The sequence below is a fragment of the Talpa europaea genome, assembly GCF_964194135.1.
Source record: "Talpa europaea genome assembly, chromosome: 3".
Lineage (NCBI taxonomy): Eukaryota > Metazoa > Chordata > Mammalia > Eulipotyphla > Talpidae > Talpa > Talpa europaea.
This window is the reverse complement of record NC_140069.1, coordinates 15,326,067-15,343,962: the sequence shown is the minus strand read 5'-3', so window position 1 is coordinate 15,343,962 and position 17,896 is coordinate 15,326,067. Positions and strand designations below refer to the sequence as shown.

The following is a 17,896-nucleotide window of genomic DNA, read 5'->3' as shown; positions in this document are numbered from 1 at the left end:
AGAATCATGTACATACTATATTCAGTTCTTTGTTAAATATTCAAATTCACCCAATGTAGGATTCTAATACTGATAGTTCTTTAAAGAATATGGCCATAAATTTCACTGGATTTCTCACCAGAGATCATTCTTGTTCAATCCTTCAGATTAAGGCAAGGAGAGAGGCTCAATTTTGTGTGAGTATGATTTAACATCTAACACCTACTAACATGATTTTTTGACAGAGCTTGCCTTTCGCCTCTGAACCTTCATTGAAAAGTAATATATTAGCGGCACGCAGACCTCTCCTGCCGCCCGCTGCTCCCCTCAGCAGTGTACTTTGGTCCTTCTGCCTGGTCTGCTCCCCGCTCTGGCTCTGGTGAATTCTCTCACCCTCCCGCGCTTCTGACTGTACCCAGTGCATGTATAAACAGAACAAATAAATAAATAAATAAATAAAACATGCCTCTATTAAAAAAAAAGTAATATATTAGCATCTAATAACTGCTACTTTACTTTTATTATATTAAAAGTTACATTATAGTATGGCATGTAAATTATGGCAAAAAGTTGAGCCTCTCAACTTTAAGAGAACAATTGTACAGATAACAACAGTAAAATAGTGAATCTGACAACCATGTGATTCAGGGTTAGTAAATAGTGCTCAGATGCTATTTTTAAAATAGTTTTGTACTGACTTCAATTGGTTTATAAGATCATATAAGTTTCAGGTGTAAGGCATTGTCATCCAACATCTGCATACACTACACCAAGACCACCCACCATCATTCAACTGGCCCCCAAACCCCTTCCTCTCTGGAGACCACCAATCTATTTCCTGTAGTGAAGAATTAACTTTTGTTTTGCTTGTTCATTCGCTTTGTTTTTTCTTATTTAGCATATGAATGAAATCATATGTTTTTTTCCTCCATCTGATTTCACTTAGATTAATATCCTGCAAGTCCATTCATGTTGTTGAAAATGACAAATTTAACTTTTTAAAATAGTTTAGTGTTTTATTGTGCATATGGGTGTGTGCACACACATATTCTACATTTATCTTTACTCTTTCATCTATCATTGGACAGTTATTCTGTCTCCATATCAGATGTTATCTTTATTATTATGCTCCAACTGTATATTCTTTGGGTCATCATAAAATAATTACAAACAATACTTAACAGATTTTACTTTGCTGTCATTTTTTTCCCCTCTTAGTGTGATAGATTGTATTTTTTCTAAAGATGATTTTGGACATACATACATACATATATACATACATACATACATACATACTACTGTTTAATTACTGTGACAGGACCTCCCCACTCATGTTTGGGGCTGATGCTTCCCTCCTCTTGACTTCTGGTCTGAGACAATGAGCAGTATAGAACTAGCAGACTTTCTGAGCGAGGTCATGGAAGAGATATAGCTTCAACGTGGCTCACTGTTTCAGGCTACTCACCTTTGGAACCCAGCCACCATGCTATTAGAAAGCCCAGACCACATGAAGAGACCATGTGTAGGAATTTTGACCAATGTCCCAACTAAGGTATCAGCTGAGAGCCCCTACCAAGCTCAGACAGAGTAACATGCTTCAGATGATTCCAACAGGGACCTCTGACCCTTCTAGGTGAGGCCCCTAGATACCACGGTGCAGAGACCCGCGTTCCTGCCATGCCCTCGGTGAAGTCCTGATTACGCAGTCCAAGAGCATCATCAACAGGTGTCACCCACTGGTAAGTTTTGGAGTAACACTTTCTTAAAAAAAAATTTATTTATTTACACAAGCACTGGGTACAGTCAGAATTGCAGGAGGGTGAGAGAATTCACCAGAGCCAGAGCAGGGAGCAGAACAGGCAGAGTGAGGAAGTACACTGCAGAGGGGGGCAGTGGGCAGCAGGAGAGGTCTGCACGCCATGTGGGACCCTCGCCTGGTGGCCGGGGATCGAACCGGCGCTGCAGAGGAGGCGGGCAGCTTCGCAGCCCAGCCCTCAACCGCTGCACCACCGGGGAGGCCCGTGGAGTAACATTTTTTGCAGCCCTAGTGACCCGGAGGCTAAGGTATATGCTCAGTGAGGGTGGGGCTGTTATCACTGTGTCCCCAAAGTCCTGCACTTGATAGATGCTTTATAGAGCCACAGTGAGCATGAGGGTGAACTGATGAAATGTAGCAGTTCTCACTGAGCCTGTGCTCATAGGCCAGCCTTGCTCTTTAATCAGCAGTGAATTTCAACTTCAGCCCTAGCTGCTCTCTCCCCCTCCCACTGTGTCTTGTATGCCTGTGCTCCTGGTCATTGACCTTCTTTCTACCTTTTGTCCTGGAGCTGAGTCACAGAGTCGCAGGCTGCCAGTCACTTCCCTCTAACACTGTGTACAAATGCTTTCCCAATGTTGATGTGAGGAACTCTGGCAAGGATGGGTCCAATGAGTAAACAATTTGCTGTTTAGTTTGTTTTTCCTTTTTGTTTGTCATCTCTCCCTTTCTTCACATGATTAAGAAATTAGAATTTTGGCTCTTTTAGCTAGAAATGCACTTTCCACCATGTTTCACAAGTCAGCACCTCTGAATCTGGCTCCTTCCTGCTCTAAAAATTTTCCTTCAGATTAGCTGTGAGTTCATAGCTGACACATCATTACCCTGAAACCCCTTGCAAGTTTTTTTGCAAGTCAAGCTAATCGCATCTTTTGAAACTCCTAGAAACCAAGTCACAGAAGGCTGCAAATTAAGAAGGGAAAGGCAAGAGGATGAAGTTGCTTGTACATCCATATACTAAACTCCCTGGAAGGTGATTTGCAACTTGCTAATTTCCTAGGAAACCAAGGACTCTCAGTACAAGACAAGCTCCGTTCACCTGGAGATTCACTTGAAGATGAACCCAAGCGCACCAACTCAACTCAGAAACCACCTCACCAGGCCACTTGTATGCTTTCATTATAAATTCTCCTTTTATCATAAATCTAGGTGTTCTGAGGGTAACACTTTTCCTTTGTAATATACTCTTACAAACGTTAATTTGGTTATCACTTGGACAGCAGTGAAGTTTTAAGTATAGATTTTAAAGAATCATATGAACCTACAGGGATATGCCTCCTGTGAACTGGTATAACAAAATGGAGAGGATAAAGATTTTTACCATTAAGTAAGCACTGTTTGTCTTTTCTTAATCAGATAGTGACACAAGTAGTAGCACCATTTATTAGCTGATAATTAGCTTGGATTTATGATGAAATTGTCACATGTTAAAAGCCACAAAACTCTAGTTCCCCTAGTCTGCTGCTGCATTTGGGATCCTCCAGGCACTTTCATCTGTTTTCTCTGAACTTTGTGTAGTTGCCCAGGTCCACCCTTGCTGCTTCGGCTGGCAGGAATCTCGCCCATCCTCAAATGAATGGAATTCATTTGCAATGAATTCCAAAACCTGATTTTTTAAAAAGAACTTAAAATATATTTCTATGTGCAAGTTGGAACAATGCATTACACTCACTTCAATCTATTCATCGCGCTGTCCCACTGGGAGGGGCAGCCCTGTCAAGTGCAGTAATTCCAAAGTGTGATTTCAACCAGGCCCCTCTTTCCTCTGCTACCCAACTTTCACAAACCTCTTTGCATCCAACTCTAGATGATCATTTTCTCTTGACTATGCTATTGATTATTTCAGAGTAGGAGCTTAACCTCAAATAATAATCATTCATAAAGCAAATTAGCAAAGATATAGTGTTTCCTATTTATTAGTACAGTAAACAAATGAATGATGATGATGATGATGATGAAGAAAAACATCTGCCCAAAGACAAGCATTAAGGAAACATTTGTCCCATCTCTTTCTCTAGTTTCAGGTCCACTGACTGCTCTGGATGTATAATCCAGAGATAATTTTGGTTTGTGTTGCTGCCCTGGAAGCAGCCTGAAGCTACTGTTATCTTAACCCCTGTGGATTGGGATACCAAGCAGAATTCCAGGCATTTCCTTTCTGATTTGATCCTGCCTTTCTATAGATAAACTGCAAGAACATTTCAGATGCCTTTCCTTTCTGTTTCCACAGAGAGACCTCACTAGATGTGAAAGACAGATTCAGAGGGAAAGGTTGTTTGCAATTTTTTTTTTTTTTGCAAATGATTCTTATTTACCCTATACAATCACTTCAACTGTATTTATAGTGATTTCTGATTTGTGTTTAACTGGAAAGAACGCAAACATCCAGTTTTAAGTTCTCTCAGGTAAACTTATCTGCTAAGTAATAAAATAATTAAATACATTAACCAAGTCTGATATTGAAAGAACACATTACAAGATGCTGTTGAAACTAAAGTTTATTTTGTAATTCAATTACCCCTTATCTGTTTGGCAATAGAAAGTCTCTTTTAATTTACTGGGGTTTGAGTTATAAGAGCACACTGCAATTTTAAGCTCCCCGTGGCTGTACAACCTCTTAACTAGGGAAGCTTACATGAGGCCCAGTTCACTGACTATGGAAAAATGGAAAACACATAGACTGTTTACATTACCAGCAGGATGAAGTGAGCTTTATGACCAAATAGCAAACAATGGTAAACATGTCTGCAGCATCTCCTTACAAAATAAGTATATGCAAGTTCTGAGAATTGCCTTTCTCTTCCCTTACCACCCTGCAGTGTCTTCCTTAGTTCCCACTTCTTTCACCAGCTTCCATTAGTGTGACTGAGACTGGATAAAGAGGAAGGGCAGGTTGTGCAGAGGACTAGAAAGACAAAGAGAAGTGGAGAACATGGGAAGGTAAGAATGGTTTTGGGGGGGGCGTAAAAAAAAACCTGGACTATATATTTGATAAATATATTGAAGTATGGACAGTGTGTAAACACCTCTTCTTGGATAAAGGCCAAATATCCACCTCCTAGTTCAAGATAAATGCTAATTATTTATTTTCTTTCTACTCTCTCTCTCTCTGAGAACGGGAGCTACACAAAATTTGGGAAAACTGCTGATTTAGTTTCAAGACTCTCCCTGAAAATTTATCAACATCACAAAAAGCATCCTGTGAGACAGACAACTCCATTGCTAATAAACATTTGAGGTTTAAAATGGTCTTTTGCATTAAAGCCACAGTGAGATTTCCATCTCTCCTCTTGCTGGTAAGTCCTGCCTTTGGAGCAACACAAGACAAATCTCACCACCCACTGCACTGGTTTCCATTTCGCACACCACGGTGCGTAGCATGCCTTTTTCTTTTTTTTTAGAAACCATGGTGTATATATAATACATTTTGAATTATATCTCTAGCACAGTCTTCTCCCCAAATTACAGAATCATAATTATGACTGATGACTTCACAGCTCCATTTCATGTTAACATGTCCAAAAATGATCACCTGTTCCTCTCTTCAAAACTGCCTCCTACTTCTTATCTGAGAGTAACTCTCTACTGCCTGTTGCTGAAGCCCCAAATCTGGGGATTCATCATAGATTCTTCCCTTTGTCTTGTATCCCACATCTAGTCCATTGGGAAAATCTGAGGGCTCTCTCTGCAAATATGTGCATACTCCAGCCTCTTTGCATCACCAACATTGCTACAATCTATGAGAAACTCCCAAGCCACCTAGATGGCTTCATCTAGGTACCTACTATGACCAACACTTCATCCTCTTCCTCCCTTGCCCTTGTTTTAAATCTTTAAAATGACCTGCCAAGCCTCAAGCACCTGGCTCCTAATATATCTGATGTCTTTTTACTGTTCTTTCCATAATACACCCTGCTGCCACAATAGACCAGCCTCCTTGCTGTTGGTCACAAATGCCACCTATATGTGCTCATACATTTTCCTACAACACTTTTTTCAGGTGCCTACGTGGCTAATTCCCTCACTTCCTCTAAGCCTGTGCTCAGCTACTGCCTCCTCCATATGACAGACTTCCCCACTTAAAAATGTAGCACTCCTCCATCTCGTGCTGACAATCCACCACCTTGCTCACTGTTTCTTTCTTCCAAGCAAGTGTTATGGAGCATGTTACGTGGTTCACTTATGTTGCCTGCTGTCAATTATCTGCCTCTTCCCACTGGCTTGCAGTCTGCACAGACTAGGGGTCTTTACTTCATGAAGCCCACACTTTGGAACAGTAACTGGCAACACTTTGGAACAGTACCTGACACACAGCAGGCACTCACTAATTATCTGTGGAATAAATGAGAGAACTACCTGGTCTGTCATCATATATCATAGTTCCTATGTCCTTGAGCATCACACAACTGGTTCAAGTTCCAGTTATGCTCTTGACATTTCTAGACTGGGACTAAAACAGTCTTTCCTCTGATTAGATTTCTCTTACATCCATCCAGAAATGCAGAGACATTCTAGGGCTACAATTCTTTGCCAGTTACCTCTCATCTCTGATCCTTGGTTTCTTATTTTTCTTTTGACACACAGAGATGTAATGCAACCAGCATGGCCTTGGAGTTGTGCAGACCTGAACTAAGGTCAGCTCTGGCATTCACAGCACTGTGACCTGGGGCTGACTGCTGAACCTTGCTACACCTGACTCTCAGTCCACGGGAATTATATGGAGCTTGTCTGTGGATATGCTAGCAATGGTTTATTAAAAACACTTTGAAGGTGCCTGCCACATGTCACATGTCAGGAGAGCACATGGTCATCTCTCTTGAATGGCAAAAGATGTTCCCCTGTTTGATTCTGAAGCCTGATTTGGGGAAGCATTGGGGCAGCACTGCAGACACAGGCCATCTTCTGTGTCTAGCCAACTCGAGTTGACTTGTAGGCCTTGGGAGGTGTGCTAGTATGGAGAGCATAGGCCCAAACAAAAACAGTTGATAATAAAGGAGGATTAAAAGGTGGGCATGTGAACAACAAGAAATTGAGAAAGTATAGAAAAAAGGATAAATTTACCAAATTAGGAGAAGCAAATAGACAGTCCTTCTAATTCTGGACAGCTTTGCTGCAACTACAAAATTAACATCTCTTTTCTTTGGGTTGGTTTTAAGTGGTTTCTCTCAGACTCAGAGTCAGTGCTTTCCTCTCTTCAGGGACAGTCATGCACAAAATGTCCTAATCCCAGGCCAAAGACACAGCCTGGAGTCCCCAGGCACCTGATGGTGCTGTTTATAAAGGCACATCATCCAGATGTGCAGGCGCTACTGCTCACTGGCTGTGAAGCGGATGCTTGCATGCAGTGCTGGGGAGATCTGCTGCCTTCCGGAGCATCCTGCTGGGCATCAGGGTTTCTAACAATAAAACAGTACAGAGGAAATAACAGACATGCACAGGCAGTCAACAGGAAACAAGATGTCTCTGGCATCCAGGATGGCGCTGGTTATCACAGCCTGCTCTTGCTATCAACCCAGATTGTTGTGCCTGTCAAGAGAAATATGGAGAGAGAGAATCACACTGTACTTTGTGTCTGGTCTGTCTCACTGCAGCAGGAAAACCCATCACTCATGTGCCCAGATGAGCACATGATGCGGAAGACGCTGGCCTGCAAGGCACAAAGGCACACAGATTCTGAGCATGTACCTTGGGGGCAAGCCCCGTGTGCATGTGGGATGAATGAAAGCACAACAAAAGCAAAAAATGAAAACAAATAAGAACCATAAAAATCGTTATTGATTATCATCATTTCATAGTTCTACAACAATCCCTTTGGAATAACAATATGGTAGACTGCTAATAAAAATGCAAGTTTGCACTGCAATGTGACTAGGGTTCTTGGATCACAATGTGGGGTCTATTTCTCCATCTGCAGTCTGGCGGGTGAGGTAGAGGGAAGGGGTCTCTCGTGGCTTCACTGAGCAAAGAGCAAGGCAGAGGGGATGGTAGCTGGTCTGAACTGGGTTCTCTTCCTTCTCTAAAATAATGAGAAGATGCCTGAACAAGTGACTAAATCAGGTTTGGGAATGTGGAAGAAGAGGATATTAATGCTATTCCAGAAATATCAGATAGAATTTGGTAACAGAGCCTATAGAAAGAATTGCCCTAAGTATTTCAGATAAATCAGCTTTAATCTCCCCAACACCCTGCAAAGTAGCTATGTCTTGCAGTTCACAGAGAACAAGGCTTCGCTTAGTAAAGTAATTCATCCAAGGTCACAATGCTAGTGAGTATCAGAAATGCATTCAATCCAGGCCCATAATGATTCCAAACTCCATGCATACTTTATGACAGCACTCTCGCTTGATAGACAGGAGGAGAAAAGACGTGAGCTGTCTTAACAGAGGTTTCTAAGGCTAGATTCCTTGTTTGACTCTATGAACAGAAATGATAAAAAACAGCCCGGCTTTTGTGCTAACTTGAGTATGCAAGGGTACAGCTAGGACCAGCATCATTGTGCCTGAGTCCAGGACTCTTTCCACTTTCCATTCTGTGGAAGAAATATTTTTCTACACTGTAGTATTGGGCAGTGCTAATCTCTGCTTCTCAATTATAGCACCAATAAAAAGAATGAAAATACTTTTCTGGCCATCTTATAAAGCTGTTATGAACAAATGAAATAATCAAAAGGCTGTGTTTAACCTGGATGATTTATAGAAAAGAGAGGGCTGACGTGTCCATTCCGCTGCTGTTACTTGGGAGGAAACAAAGGCACTAAGAAAATTCTGCAATTGCATTTGGCAAGGGAGGGTGGGGACTCTGGGCCTTGAGAGCTTAAAAACTCTAGAATCTGTTGGGACAGGGGCCAGTCTGTGCAAAGCTTCTCATAGTTAGTGTGCTTCTGCTTTAAAAGTTAAGTCTACACCAAGCATAGCCACTCCCGAGTTACAAGACTTCTTAATGGCAGAACAATATGTCCATATGTTCAATTCAGTCAAATGACAACTTAATTCAGTGGGGACTGCAATGGACTGAATTTTCACTTCCTTTCCAAATACATGTTTAAGCCCTAATGCCCAGTGTGGCTATCTATATTGGGAGACAGGGTTTCTGTGGAAGTAACTATGGTTAAATGAGGTCATGAGATGAGATCTTGATCCAATAGAATTAATGTTGTTATATAAGAAGACACCTTGTCTCTCCCTACCATATGGGACGCCAGCAAGAAAGCAGATGTCAGCTGGCCAGGAGGACAGCACTCACCAGCATCTGACCAGGCATACCTTGCCTCTTAACATGCAGCCCCCAGAGCTATGGGAAAATAAATGTATCCTGTGTAAGCCACTCAATTTAGAGTATTTTATTATGGCATCCTCAACTGGCTCACACAGGGGCAAACTCTAACTCAGATAAGCTGTTTTATTCAGGCAAAACAGTCTGCAATCTTAGATTCACAGAGTTTTGAAAATCTCACTGTGTATATGTAATGGGGAAGAGAATAAAATGGAGGGGAGATGACAACAGAAAGCAACATACTTCCCTCAGAAAATTTACTCTTTAAATGCTGACTTTTATGTAATTAGAGACAATCTTACCCAGATTTATCACATTAGCATCATTATCATTATTTCATGAACTATTTTTCTAGAACCTATGTTCATACATATATATAATTAAGGCCATACCCCTCTGAACAAAATAATATGTACCCTTGTTTTATTTAACAAATTAAGAGATTTTTATGCTTCTGATATCATCCTGTTTGTTTTTAATCTTCTTGCTGCTATCAAAGCAAGCAAGCACATAATTTTAAAGGATAAATATATAAACAAGGGCATACAGTGAAAAACACCAGTCTTCTGTGCCACCTTCTCTCAAGGGAAACTCTTATTTCTTTGAAAACAGCCCAATGAAAACGTGTCCCTCCAACCCCAGTGCAACTTCCAGGGCCACCTCTTACTGGTATCTCTCCTCAATCTCCTTACCAAGAGAATTTCTGTGTCTACCCCAAGGAGAATAATCTGGAATGAGCACAACTATGCTAGCTTCATTCTCCCCAAACCATAGTTTGCATTTAATAATATGAATTTTAGTTCTTAAATATTTTTTGTAGCCTTAGATAATATTTTAAATCTATATGATTTTCCAAGTAAAGAGTCTTTGTTTTTTTTGAACTTGTTCATTTCCTCATCTTTAATATTTTCTATATTTGTTCATCTCCTCCCATGTCTCTATAGTATTATTCTTTTAATGTTGTCAAGGATAACGACATTTGTTCTCAGTCCTCTATCCACTATCTGATCTGCTATGTTAGCCTGTGGCTTGATTCAAAGTAACTAAATCAATAAGCTGTGTAAATACTGTTCCCGTGCTGTGTCAATTAAGTGGTTTGGATTATTTTTTCTGAACATTACAATGTCATATCTGCAGAGAATCTCAAAGAAGTTTCCCAACAAGAAAATCAGATTTTTTTTTCTATAAGCTAGAAGTTGCTTAAATTCATGTTACAGTGTAGTTTACTATTCTCCCATCACATTATCTTTTTTCTATTTTAGGGGTCAGTGAATTTTGGCTGTAAGGCCAACTCTGACCCCTGCCTGCTTTACCTACCCACAAACATACTCATAATGATTCTTATATTTTGAGTGATAGGAAAATAAATTTATGATTTTTAAAAAAGGTTTATTTATTTATACAACAACTGGGGTATAGGCCTGAGGCATGGGAGAGTAAGAGAATTCACCAGAGACAGAGCAGGGAGCAGAACAGGTAGACAATTGAAAACACTGCTGAGGGGAGCAGTGGGCAAGATAGCAGAGGTCTGCCACGTCATGTGGGTATCCCCCTGCCCGACTGGGACTTGAACCCGTGCTGCAGAGGCTATGCACAGTTTCACTGTGCTGCGCTCAACCCGCTGCACCACCAGGGAACCCCAAATTTATGATTTTTAAAACATTTCAGTTTTCATAAAGTTTTATTGGAACACATTCACGCTCATTTGCTTCATGCTACAAAACCAGAATGAATAATTGTGACAGAGACCATAAGGCTTGGAAAGCCAAAAAAATTTACGATTTGGATCTTTACAGAAAAAGTTTGCCAACCCCTGTTCTACATGACGGGAGATCTTTCTCAATTGCACCTGCCAAATCATCTACTAAATCTTCAAATTTATTTTGAAACTTGCATTTTAATTTCCAATTTGTTATTCTCTGATGAGTTCCTTTTTCAAGGCATTTAGGACTTATTTTTAATGGCTACATTTTTAAATGGATGCACTACTTTTCTGGAATTTCTTTCAGGTTATTAATTCAAGATTTTGAAGGGAACGTTGGTATTTTTCAAGAGTTATTTTTGAGCAAAATTAACTGTATATGTACATTTCTTGGAAATATATGATTTATATCTCTATTTTTTAATTAAAAAAAGTGAATCAGTGGAGACCAGATTGGATTTATGTGAATTTGCACAGGGCTTGTTGCCTGAGTGGGCTTTCCAAATGTCACCATGAAGGGGGCATCACTCTGGTGTGCTCACACATACCCAATATGCTCCAATTTATCCCAGACACTTAAAAACCCCAACTTTTAAGATACAGAATACTGTTTAATTTTGGTTCAGGCATAATCATCTGATACCAGGCTTCCTTTGTACAGCAGAAGTGGGTAAGAAAAAAAAAAAAAAACTGTTTGGTAAACATTACTTATTCCTGAATTGATGTCCTATTTCTCACTTCCCCAAATCTACAGCCTCTTTGAGATTTACAGTCAAACCCACTGGGGTCCTCCCCTACCCTCCACTGTTATTGCCATCTGATGTTTATATTCCTTTGCTATTATTTTCAGATGCTATTCAGCGGGAGGAGGAAGTAGACATCTGTGCTTGGTTTGCCATTTTGCATGCACAATCTCCACATTTATTTATTTTTTTAAAATTGCTATAGTGGTATATTTTATTCATACAAAAGAATATATGTCCACATTCACATGGATCTCTCCAGTCTGGTGTGGGTGGATGGGGTGGTATGGGGGCGGGGGGCAGCAGTAACTGCACTTCGCTTTTAGATCCAAGAAGAAGTTATTGATATTTCAGTTTTTTACTTGCTAAGGAAAAAGGGTGACTTCTAACTTCTTATATGTTGGACCAAAAACCAGAAGTCCTCCATCTGTCTTTACCTGTTCCAATTTTTACAATAGAGCAAGGTTTTAGTGTTAAGCCAACAAGAAGCAATAATGCAAAACCCAAGAGTAGTCCTATATATTTAATTTTGAAAACAATGAGTTTTCCCTGTCTGATTCATTCATTCATTCATTCATTCATTCATTCAAACATATTCACTGGATTCAATAGCTAATAGTATATTAGATGCATGGTATTCATCACTGAGTGATACAGACATGTTCTTTTCTACATTATATGCTTTTCATTCACAAGTATGAGTTCAACAGACCAAGAGAGCTAAAGAAGGGAGATCATGACATTGTGATTGGACACCGGCCCTGACTGTCAAATGGAATTCCAGGCACCTGGTTTGCAACTTGGGTTTTCCTTTTATTAGCTAGTTAACTATAAGCAGGTGATTTAATTTCATCATGCTGCTGCTTCACTACAAAGGGTGATAGATATTTATCTCAGAGTTTGATTTGTTAATAAACTCAAAACATGTCATTTACTCCCTAGTACTAATGGTAATTAATAAATGGTAGTCTCTGCCATTTTTATTTTATCATTATGCTGCTACCACTGCTACTAACAGTTATCAAAAAAGTGTAAGTCAGATGGAAATCAGGGTTAAAGCATGTTTTTTGAAACATTCATTGACAACTATGTAATTAGCCAGATTCATTATTTCCCAGAAGCATGATTTATCCAGAACCACAGGAGGACAAATACACAAGGCCTTTAAAGGTTGCCATTTTATAGCTCTCTTCAGGAAATATGAAAGGATAAGAAATATGCCATTATGTCCTGGCCATTTCTTAGATCCATGTATGACTTGCCACTAATTATCCACAAGAGAAACTTCAGCATTCTTTCTGATTGGTCAGGAATATAGAGTCTAACATGACTCCCAGCTCCCAGTCAGCATATGCAGTCCTTCAGCAAGAAGCCTCTTTATTTGCATAGATTTTCTTCCAACACTCCTTGTCTTTCTGGTCTGTATGGTCATCTGACCATCTCTAGGGAGGATCCAGGGACCATAAATAGAAGTCTGGAATCTCACTGAACAATGCTAACTCAGTTATGAATGTTCTTTGTGGTAATGAAATCTGGGGTTCTAGGGAATTGCTGAAAAATCCAAAACAACTCTCCCACTCAACAAACATTATCCAGGATTTTTGGGAATGCTTAAAGTCACTAAAATGCTTTCCTGACTTTGCTAAAATTGCATTTCTCCACAAATCATCATCAAAACTCTTTTCATGCTTTCATTTTTTTCCATCTCCTGTCTTTTCTTTTGAATAAGCTCCCCTTTTTCATTTTTTATTCCATTTTCATTTTTTCCTTGAATTTACACAGGTTGTTAAATTAAAAATATCTTCCTCTTCTACCTTTGCATGCACATTATTTTTCATTTCCATTCTGGAGCCTAATTCTGATTTTTTTAGCCACTTGGCATTCTGAGCAGGTGCAAAAAGAAGCTGGCGGTTCAAAGGTATCTTCTGCATTTCCTGACCCCTTTGATTTGAGAACACGTTACCTTAATATTAAAATATCTGGGCTACACATTTGCTATACAGACCAGAGAGAATTGAGTGCAGGACATTTTTCTGATCCTTTAAAGAAAAGCTCACGAAAGGATTCCAAACTAATTTTCCATTGATTCTCTGTTCCTCCATTACATTATTTTTCTGTACCTTTTATACATTAGTGGAGCCTTTCAGAATCATTTGGGATTATTGATTATGAAGCAGCAAAATCTTTCATACTGCAAGCAGGGTGATGGTAGCCTCTCTCCTAGCTACCCTTTCAATCACATTATTTCTACCCATCAAATGTATTTTATTCCATCATTCTCCTTAGAGTCAAACTAGCTTTCAAGTTACTATTACTCATTGAAAAGTGACCATATAAAAAGTTTTAAATCTGTAGATTTAATATGCCCAACACTTAATTTCATGCCCTGTTTGCCCCAAGATTCAACGCAAATACTAGTTAAGTCTCCAGTTTTGTGTGGTGTGTGTGTGTATTCGGTTCATGACTCCTATTTTTACAATATTAATATATTGCTTTTAAAAAAATCTGCTACACAAAAAATGTGTCAAATAATAATTTATAATCTATCACATTAGCTTTGCAGTCCTATTTGCAAAGTGTCCTGATTTCTTTGGTTAACATATTCAGTAGCACTTCTATGTTTTTATTTTCTACTTTAAACAAGTCAACTGCACATCCAGATGACAAAGGATAGTACAGGGCAGTACTAAAAGCAGGAAAATGCCCCTCTATATTATAATTCAAATTATATCAAAGTCACTTAAAATAAGCAGACAATTATTAATCACTATGGATGACTATTTTATGTCAGGTGCATGCCAAGGTTTTTAAGTGTACAAAATAAGTAGCCTCTACTAACTCTAGAAGTTTAAAAGGAGAAAACTTAAATATGATGAATTTTTTGTCCACTTTCTACATCTTTTTTTAAATTTTTAAAATTTTTAAAATTTTTTTATTTTTTAAAAGTAAAACTTTTTTAAAAAATCAATTAATTAATTAATTAATTTATACAAGCACTGGGTACAGTCAGAAGCGCGGGAGGGTGAGAGAATTCACCAGAGCCAGAGCGGGGAGCAGAGCAGGCAGAAGGACTGAAGTACACTGCTGAGGGGAGCAGCGGGCGGCAGGAGAGTTCTGCGCGCCATGTGGGACCCTCCTCTGGTGGCCGGGGAGCAGCCGGGGATTGAACCGGTGCCGTAGAGGCCGCGGGCAGCTTCACAACTCAGCGCTCAACCGCTGCGCCACCGGGGAGGCCCTTTAATTTTATTTTTTAATTTTGTAAACAATATTTCCTTCCCCCCACCCCTGCAGGTGTAGTCCCCATAGAATTTCCTTCCCCAAGGCACCTGTGCACCATCACCACAGTCTCCTGTGCTCCTCCCTCCCTCCCTCTGATCCCTCTCCCTCCTCCTCCCCTGCAGTATGTCTCTGATTTATAATTGTCTTTGTTGTGTTTTGTACTGTTGTTATTTTTTTTACAATGATGTCTTATTTGGTTCCCCTATATTCCTGTTATAAGTGAAACCAACCGATATTTTTTCCTTTTCCTTCTGGCTTACTTCACTGAGCATAAATCTTTCTAGCTCCATCCACGTTGCTGCGAATGGCATGAGTTTATCTTTTGATTGCTGAATAATATTCCATTGTGTATATATGCCACATTTTTTTTTGATCCAGTCATCTATTTTGGGGCATTTGCATTGTTTCCAGGTTTTACCTATTGTAAATAGAGCTGCAATAAACATAGGTGTACAGCTGTTCTTTTGAATCAATGTTTTTGGGTCCTTTGGGTAGATCCCTAGTAGTGGAATTGCTGGGTCGTATGGTAGCTCCATTTTTAGTAGACTGAGGAACCTCCAGACAGCTTTTCCTAGTGGTTGGACCAGTTTGCACACCAGAAATGTAGGAGAGTACCTTTTTTCACCACATCTCGCCAACATTTGTTGTTGCTTGTTTTCTTGATATGTGCCATTCTGACTGGTGTAAGGTGGTATCTCAGTGTGGTTTTGATTTGCATTTCCCTGATTATAAGGGATGCTGAACATTTTTTCATATGCTGTTGGCCATTTTCATTTCCTCTACCTCTCACCATGCACAAAAATCAACTCAAAATGGATAAAATAACTGGACATAAGACCTGAAACCATAAAATATATAGAAGAAAATATAGGTAAAACCCTACAAGACATACATCTCAGAAACATCTCTAAAGACTCATCACCCAAAGCAGTGATAGTGAAGGCAAAGTTAAACACCTGGGATTACATCAAACTGAAAAGCTTCTGTGCAATAAAAGAGACATTAACTAAAACAGAGAGACACCCCACTGATTGGGAAAAAAATCTTTGCACTCCGTTCAACTGATAAGGGACTGAACACAAGATATACAAAGAACTCACCTGGATCAACAAAATAAACAATCCAGGCAAGAAATTTTCCAAAGAGAAAATTAAATATGATGAATTTTTAATGAGGGAGAAGTTATATTTTTTCAGTAGAATAATTAGACAATTCATTCATTTGTGAAATATTTAATCAAGTATTTACTACATGCAAGCCACTTTGGGACACCCTAGTAAGAAATGATGAAAAGACACCTGTTCATACTTGGCTATGGTTTAACTCAGGAGAAAGTGATAGACGCTAAATAAGCCAATAGTCAGTCTTTGGTATGTGGTATTAAATGAATCTAACTTTATGCCAACCCTATGTCTTCTTTTATTTCTAAAATTGACTTGAAATGTCTCCCATTTTTATTCATTTTTATGGGGATAGTATGAGCTAAATTTCTCTTAATTTTTTTTGGTTAAGGTAACACTGGTTTACAACACCGTGTATGATTTAGAGGAATAGGTTCCCACTTTCTCAGATGTATGTCACAATACCACACCCATCATCAAAGTACCTGCAGTCCACTATTATGGACCACTGGGTCTCCCCCTTTGTTACCATCCCTACTGTCCCTCCAGCCACTGGTAGCCTCAATTCTGCAGTTTTGTTTTTGTTTTTGTAGTTCCTTTGTTTTGTTTCTCCATATTCCATATATGAGTGATATCATCTGGTATTTGCCTTTCTCCTGATTTATTTTACTTAGCATAATCTCCTCCATGTCCATCGACATTGTCACAAATGGCAAGAGTTTATCTTTTGTAGCTGAGTAGTATTCCATTATGAATATGTACCACATCTTCTTAATCTATTCCTCTGTTGTGTTCTTAGGTTATTTCTGTAACTTGGCAATTGTAATCGGTGCTGCAATGAACATAGGAGTGCATATATCCCTTTTAATCAGTGTTTTGGCATACTTTGGATAGATACCTATGAGAGGAACTGCTGGATATTATGGTATATGTATTTTTAATATTTTGAGGAAGATTGATACTGTTTTCCATCACGGCTGAACCAGTATACATTCCCTCTAACAGCGTACAGGGGATCTTTGTCCTCTATATCCTTGCCAACATTTTTTAAAACTATATATGCACCATTTGCAAGGGAGTATGGTGGTATCTCATTGTGATATTGACTTGCATTTCCCTGACAATAAGTGATGCTGAACATTTTTTCATGTGTCTGTTGGTCATTTGTATGTCTTCTTTGGAGAAGTGTCTATATAGCTCTTTTGCCTATTTTATTTTTGACTGCGTTATTTGTTTTCTTTTGTGCCTATTTTTTCACTATGCATTTTATTCCAATTTTAGTTAATTTGTGTATATTGTATAAGGTAGTGGTCTAATTTCATTTTTCTGCATGTGGCTGTCCAGTTTTCCCAGCACCATTATGAAGAAACTTTCCTTTCTCCATTGTATATCTTGGCTTGCTTATCCATATAAAAGTGAGTTTATTTCTGAGCTCTCAATTCTGTTTCATTTGGACTGTGTGCCTATTTTTATTATAATATCACACTGTTTTGATTACTAAAGCCTTGTAGTATAGTTTTAAGCATGACAGTGTGATACCTCTATTTTTCTTCCTTTTTTTTTTTTTTTGGTTAAGATTGTTTTGGGGATTTGCAGTCTTTTGTGATTCCACATAAATTTTACTGATATTCTGTTTCTTTGAAGAATTCCATGAAAACTTTAATAAGGATTGTTTTGGGAAAGATTGACATTTTAACAATGTTAATTCTTCCAAACCATGAGCATGGAATATCCTTCCATTTCTTTGTGCTTGCTTCTATCTCTTTTAGCAATGTCATACTTTTCATTGAAGAGATCTTTTATCTTTGTTCTGCTTATTTGTAAGTATTTAATATTTTTTGATGCTACCATAAATGGGATTATTTTCTTGGTTCCTGTCTCTTCCAGTTCATTATTTGCATGTAGGAAACAAACTTCTGGATATTGACATTGTAGCCTGCCACATTAATATACTAATTTTTTGTTATAGTTTTTTTAGTGTAAT

The 17,896-nt window shown here is 38.9% G+C and overlaps 1 protein-coding gene across 1 annotated transcript in view; it reads right to left on the bottom strand.

Annotated features, from left to right (window-relative positions):
- SAMD12 (sterile alpha motif domain containing 12) overlaps positions 1-17,896 on the bottom strand; it is a gene marked incomplete at both ends in the record, with an annotated part of 173,491 nt that overhangs the window by 48,698 nt on the left and 106,897 nt on the right. The window lies entirely within an intron of this gene.